Source organism: Hypanus sabinus, chromosome 9, assembly GCF_030144855.1.
Source record: "Hypanus sabinus isolate sHypSab1 chromosome 9, sHypSab1.hap1, whole genome shotgun sequence".
NCBI lineage: Eukaryota > Metazoa > Chordata > Chondrichthyes > Myliobatiformes > Dasyatidae > Hypanus > Hypanus sabinus.
Genome location: NC_082714.1, coordinates 95,317,869 through 95,324,774, shown reverse-complemented (window position 1 = coordinate 95,324,774; position 6,906 = coordinate 95,317,869). Strand labels below are relative to the sequence as shown.

The window sequence follows — 6,906 nt, the reverse complement described above, 5'->3', positions numbered from 1 at the left end:
CATGGCCTGAGCCGCCGCGTCCAGGTCAGTGACCGACGCCGTGCTTTCAGCCGCCGATCCGGTGACATCAGCGGCTGTGGGTTGGCCGTCACATCGTCTGCTCCCTCGGGAACGGGATGCGGAGTAATACGTAACGGCGAGACCTAACTTGACAGTTCCAGGACCCGCCCCTCCGCCTCCTGTTCGCCAGCCCATTTGCTGGATGGCCGTCACTCGGAAGGAGCCCGACGGCGATTGGATAAAGGTTTGCCGTCAGAAGGGCCGGGGGTGGGAACAAGGGATCTAGCAGGTTTGGGTGCGCCGGCGGGGTTTCTCCTTGTTTTCTGTCCGAGGCCACGGGAGAGAAGCGGCGGCGGCCGAATCGGGGAGCGGGGACCGGGGACTCAGAGCAGGTCAGTGCCGTGGAACTGTGCCTCTTGTGGCCGGCGCCCGTCCCGCGTTCTATCTCCAACGTCTCTCGTCCCGGTTCCTGTCCCTCCCTGCCCCCCCTTGTCCTCGGGCTCCTGCTCCATCCCTCCCTCTCTCGCCTCCCCACCCCCGTCTCCGCGTTCTTACCCCTTTGCTCGACTACTGCCTCCTGCTCCTTCCTTGTACCTGGGCTCCTGTGCCCACCACCCGTCCCCGGGTACTTGCTCCCTTCTAACCTGCTTGGTCTCCGGCCCCTCCCCCCTTGTCGCCGGGCCCCTGATCACCCCCTTCATCCCCTCCCCGCTCCATTCATCCCCTCTCCTGGATCGTCCCCCCATCACCCCTTCCCACCTCATCACCCCCTCCCCACCTCCGTCAGCACCGATCAGTCCTTCCCCACCACCCGTCCCCGAGTACTTGGTCCCTTCTAACCTGCTTGGTCTCCGGCCCCTCCCCCCTTGTCGCCGGGCCCCTGATCACCCCCTTCATCCCCTCCCCCGGATCATCCCCTCCCCGCTCCATTCATCCCTTCTCATGGGTCACCCCCGATCACCCCCTCTCTACCCCATCACACTCTACCCCCGATCACCCCATTCCCACCCCATCACCCCCTTTCCACCCTACCCCATCACCCCTTCCCACGCTACCCCCATCACCCCCTTCCCACCCTACCCCATCACCCCCTTCCCACCCTACCCCATCACCCCCTTCCCACCCTACCCCATCACCCCCTTCCCACCCTACCCCATCACCCCCTTCCCACCCTACCCCATCACCCCCTTCCCACCCTACCCCATCACCCCCTTCCCACCCTACCCCATCACCCCCTTCCCACCCTACCCCATCACCCCCTTCCCACCCTACCCCATCACCCCCTTCCCACCCTACCCCATCACCCCCTTCCCACCCTACCCCATCACCCCCTTCCCACACTACCCCCATCACCCCCTTCCCACCCCCCCGATCACCCCCTTTCCACCCTACCCCATCACCCTTTCCCTCCACTATCACCCCCTTCCCTCCCCCATCACCCCCTTCCCACCCCATTCATCCCCTCCCCTGGATTATTCCACTCCACCTCCTCATCACCCCCACCCCTCCTCCACCATCACCCCCCACTCCCATCACCCCTTCCCCCTGACCACCTCCCTTTCCCCATCACCTCCTGCTGCCTGATCACCCCTTTCCCCCATACATCCCTTCCCCATCTCAGCCCTTTTATATCTCCCCCGGATCATCCCCTTCATTTCCAATCATCCCCTCCCCACCCAGATCACCCCCCTGTCAGCTCCTCTCCCCATCACCCCCTCTCCTCGCCGACCATCTCCCCTAACTCATAGTTGCTCCCCCCACCCTCATCCTCTTTGTCTCCAGGCTCTTCCCCTCTCCTTATTCCTAGCCTTCTGCTTCCAGCTCCCTCCCGTGTCCCTCGGTTTCTTGCTCCTTGCATGGCCTCTGAGCTCCTCACTCACTGTTGCCTCAGGCTCCTGCTCCCACCTTTTGCTTTGCAGGCTCTTGTCTGTTTCCATTCCCCCCTCCCACCATCCACCCCCACCATTACGTCTCTCATTGTCTCTGCCCTTCCCTCCTACTCGTATTGGCTCTTGCCACATCCCTCCCCCTCACTGCCCTCACACTCACCTTTATCATTACCCCATTCCTTTGACCACTCCCAGGGCTTTGCCCCCTACCCCCACCCCGGGCTTTTGCTCTTCCCAAACACACAGTTTACCCCCATCCTTGTCTCTGCCCCCTCCCTGTCCAGTGTCACCAGCCATCCCAACATGCCTTGTTCTTCCATCACCAGGTGACCAATCCTTTTCGGAGCACCATTGTCTCTTTCGCTGGTGCCTGTGAACCCTCCAGCGGGTTTGTCCATGCCCCCTCACCGTTCTTCCCTCTCAATGACACCTGATACATTTGCCCACACTGTGCCCTTCTCCCTGCTGCTACACCTTGTTCCGTGCCCTTGTGCCAACACTGCAGCTCCCCTCTCAGTGTGGCTTCCCCCCAATACTGATGCCGATGATGGTATGCCGTGCCCTCTTCTGGACCTTCCTGCTTTAACTGGGGTTGCCACCCCGTCTTCTGTGGTCAGGAGATCTAATGCAGCCATCATTCGAGGCAACTGCTGCCAGAGTGCCCATCGTATTTGAAGTGTTCCTGGCATCCTGTGTAGAAATCTGCATCTGAATTGGAATGATTCCTGCGAGTGTTTTTGATGCAATGGTGTAATGATAGTGCACAAAGGAGGCCGTTCGGCCCATCGTGTTGTTTTTGGTGCCCCGTCAGTCTCTCTTACCCACAACCCTGCTATTTTCCTTTTCTCTTTCCTTTGAGTTCCCTTCTGAAAGGGGTCCAGTCACCACATCACAATACCTGGGTATACTCTTCGGTCTTCATTTATTTTATTTTCATTTGTTTCAATAATTTGAAATAAGCCCGTTGGCCCTTATGAGCCGTGCTACCTGGCAGCCCCCAATTTAACCCTAGCCTACCCACAACACAATTTTCAAAGACAAATTAACCTACTAACCGGTAGCTCTTTGGACTGGGAGGAAACCCACGCGGTTCACAGGAGAATGTACAAACTCCCTACAGAGGATGCCGGGATTGAACTCTGTACTCCAATGCCCCAAGCTGTAATAGCATCACACTAACTGTACTGCTCTGTTTTACCCCCTCCACCCCGATAGTTATGTTAAACGTTTGGGTGCTGCCTCTCCTGCCTTTGTCAGCAAGACCTTGATGAATTTTGTGCATCATTCATTGTGGTAATAATTGAAGCTGATCAGGAACACGATGAGAGGTTTTATATCTCGCTGTTTCTGTACATGCTCAGAGTAGCGTGGTGTGCCTGCAGATAGATCTTATTCTGTGGCTTCTAATCTCAGAGCCGGGCTGGTGTCGTGATATTTGTTGTGTTTGGGAGTGCTGTGTGCTACATCAGTGAAGAGACAGTGCTGATTCTCTAAGCCACTGGCCACTGCTGGAAAAAGTCTGATTCGTCCACTGCCTGGCCCTCATTGGGAAGCGAGGTGTGTCCTGTTGCTGCTGTCTGTACAATTGCCATCTTATTTTGCAGTGAGACTGATGGAGTTTTAACTCGAGGATGTCGAGGCATAAGTTTCAGGTGTATGAATGTCTTCCGAACAATTTTCCACTGGATATAGATTTAAATAATTTATGAAGTGTACATTGAGGCATATGGTCTAAAGACCTACCAGTTAGTAGGTTAATCGGTCATTGGAAATTGTCCTGTGATAAGGCTAGAGTTAACTAGCAGGTTCACAAACAAAAGAAGATCTGCAGATGCTGGAAATCAAAGTAACATGCACAGAATGCTGGAGGAACTCAGCAGGCCTGGCAGAATCTATGGAAAAGAGTAAAAAGTTGACTCTTTGGGCCGAGACCATTCATCAGGGACTGTTGTTAACACAAACGACACAGTTCACTGTGTGTTTCGATGTCCATAGAACATAAAAATCTACAGCACATTACAGGCCCTTCGTCCACAGTGTTGTACCGACCATGTAACCTACTCTAGAAACTGCCTAAAATTACCCTACCACATAACCCTCCATTTTTCTAAGCTCTATGTACCTATCTTGTTGTATCCGCCTCCACCATTACTGGCAACATCCTCTCAGTACCTACTTTCAATCACTTTCCATGTGATAAATAAATCTGAATGTGAAAATCAATATTTATTCTCCTCCATAGATGCTGTTTGTTCCTCCAGCATTTTGTGTGTGTTAGTTGAATAGGAGGTTGCTGGGTGGCGCGCCTGGAAGGGCCTATTCTGCACTTTATCTCAATCAAGGAAATTCTGGAGGAATTCAGCAGGTCAGGCAGTATCTATAGAGATGTTCTGGACCGAGACCCTTTATCAATGCCGATTGCCACATCTTCCTAGTCCTGGACCTAGCACCTCCCTCCAATGACCCAGAGTCACAGAAACAGTGATCATCTTTTGTTTTGAATGATATCTGGAGAGACACAAGTACATCAAGGTCGTACAAAGGGAAATAACAATGAGAATGCAAAACATGGCAACCCACACAAAATGCTGGAGGATCTCAGCAGCATCTAGAGAGGAGAATAAATATCAATTTTCACATTCAGATTTATTTATCACATGAACATCAAAACATACAGAGAACTGTATACTTTGCGTTAACAACCAATACAACGTAAGGGTGCACTAGGGGCAGTCCGCAGAAGTGTTGTCAGACATTCCAGTGCCAACACATTGTTCAGTAGAACAACATAAGCAACAATAGCAGCAAATCTCTTGGCCTGCACAAAGGAGGGTCCAGCTTGCTTCCCATCCACAGCCAGACTCTTCCATAAGTAGGAATGTTCCCCTCACTCTGCCTGTCTCATGACAATGTTACTGATGATCTCTTCTGATAATTCAGTAACCCTTACTGAACTCTGCATCAGTAATCCAGATTGCTTAATTATCATAAAGGTATAGGATAGAACATTACATCACAGTACAGGCCTTTTGCCCTACCATGTTGTGCCAACCTCTAACCTCCTCTAAAATTAATCTGACCCTTCCCTCCCACATAGTCCTCCATTTTTCTATCATCCACATGCCAATGGAAGAGTCTCTTAAACGTCCCTAGTGTATCTTCCTTCCCCCCCCCCCCAAGCACCCTGGCAGTGTATTCCACTCTCTGTTTTAAAAAAACTAGTCTCCAGTTGTCCACTGGGCTCAACCCTTTTATCATCAAACAAATGTTGGAAATCCCGAAGTAAAAACAGCAAATGCCAATAACATCCGACAGAAACTTTTATTCTTCCAATGATATCCTTACAACTCCTTCCAGGAGTTTTCAGTCTTCATTTCATTGAACTGTCATTTAGTGACCACCTTCTTCCAGCACGGCCCAGTCCATCACGGGTAAGACCCGCCTTGCCATTGAGCACATCTGCTTGGAGTGCTGTCACAGGAAAACAGCATCCATCGTCAAGGCCCCAACCCCACCACCCAGGCCACGCTGTCTTCTCACTGCTGCCATCGCGAAGAAGGTACAGGAGCCTCAGGACGCACCACCAGGTTCAGGAAGTTATTACCCCTCAACCATCAGGTTCTTGAATCAGTGGGGATGGTTTCATTCAACTTCACTTGTCCCATCTATGAACTGTTACCACAACCGATGGACTCACTTTCAAGGATTATTCATCTCATGTTTTAGATATTTATTGCTTATTTATTATTGTTTTTTCTTTTGTATTTGCTCAACTTCTTGTCTTTTGCACATTGGTTGGTTGTCAGTCCTGTGGGGTGTGGTCTTTCATTGCTTCCATTGTGGTTCTTGGATTTACTGTGAAGAAAATGAATCTCAGTGTTGTATATGGTGACATACATATACTTTGATAATAAATTTATTTTAAACTTTAGGTGGTACTGGTACAGTTAGTCTAGTTGCTGCCTCTATACCAGAGACTTGGGTTCAAACCTGATTGTGAGTGCTGTGTGATGTTAGCACGTTCTCTCCATGGCTTTCTTATCACATCCCAAAGTCTTGCAGTTGACAGATCAATGGGCCACTGTAAGTTGCTCCTAGTCTCTAGATTTGAGGAGGGACTGATGAGAATAAGACAAAACGAGACCCATGGGCCACAGCAGCGGTGTGATTAGTGTCAGAGTTCAGGGTTCAATTCCAGCTGTCTCTTAAGCAAGTTTGTACATTCCTTCCTGTGTGTGCATAGGTTTCCTCCCACAGTCCAAAGACAGGTCGGTTAATTGGTCATTGTACATTGATTCAGTTGTCCCAATCACAGGACAGTGCAGCTTGAAGGGCCTGTTCCGTGCTGTATTGCTAAAAAACAAATAAATATAAATATTGGATTATTGTAATTGGTTGGCACAGACTTGATGGGCCAAAGGGTTTCTTTTCACTGAATGACTCCAGATTTCTTAAACTCTCGGTAGTCTCTGGCTCCGAACACCCTGTACTACTGTCTATATTAATAATCTACCAGAGGTTGAACTCGGTGGATTAGCTGATCTCTGTTGTTTCAAATTTCAGCGTCTGCAATCTCCCATGGCCTCTACATTGATAGTCTAGTTTCTTCACTCTGACCCTCATTAACCCTTCTTCCTCAGTACCTGGTAGTTACTAATATTAATCCAGCTTCCCTGTACTTTCATTCAGCAGCTCCTCCTCATAACTTGTGAAAATTGGTGATCCTTGCAATGAGGGATGATTTTCTTATTAAAAATTGCTTCATTGATGGTGTTCCAGTACATTCCTCCTTGCAGCCTAAAACAGTTTTGCTGATTTTGTCCGGTGGAAGTAATGCTTATTCTGTGTAAAGATATTAGAGTTTCTGGCAAGAGTCTGCTTAATTCTGCTTTAGGAGAGCCACGTCTATTTCTATTGTTTCTCAACATAACTACCCACCTTAAGTCTGATTGTATCTGTGAGTCAGCTCTGTGGCTCTCTCGCTGCAAAATTCCTGCTCAGCTGTAACCATGATTTG

The 6,906-nt window shown here is 50.2% G+C and overlaps 1 protein-coding gene across 2 annotated transcripts in view; it reads left to right on the top strand.

The window, feature by feature from the left end:
• The window catches only part of LOC132399653 (myocyte-specific enhancer factor 2D homolog), a 105,735-nt gene that overhangs the window by 51 nt on the left and 98,778 nt on the right, over positions 1-6,906 (top strand). The window contains exon 1 of one of the 2 annotated variants that reach the window (XM_059980274.1): positions 1-244. This exon is cut by the window's left edge and continues 51 nt beyond it. The gene's annotated coding sequence lies outside the window, so the exon portion shown is untranslated. The other variant, XM_059980273.1, reaches the window with a different exon arrangement.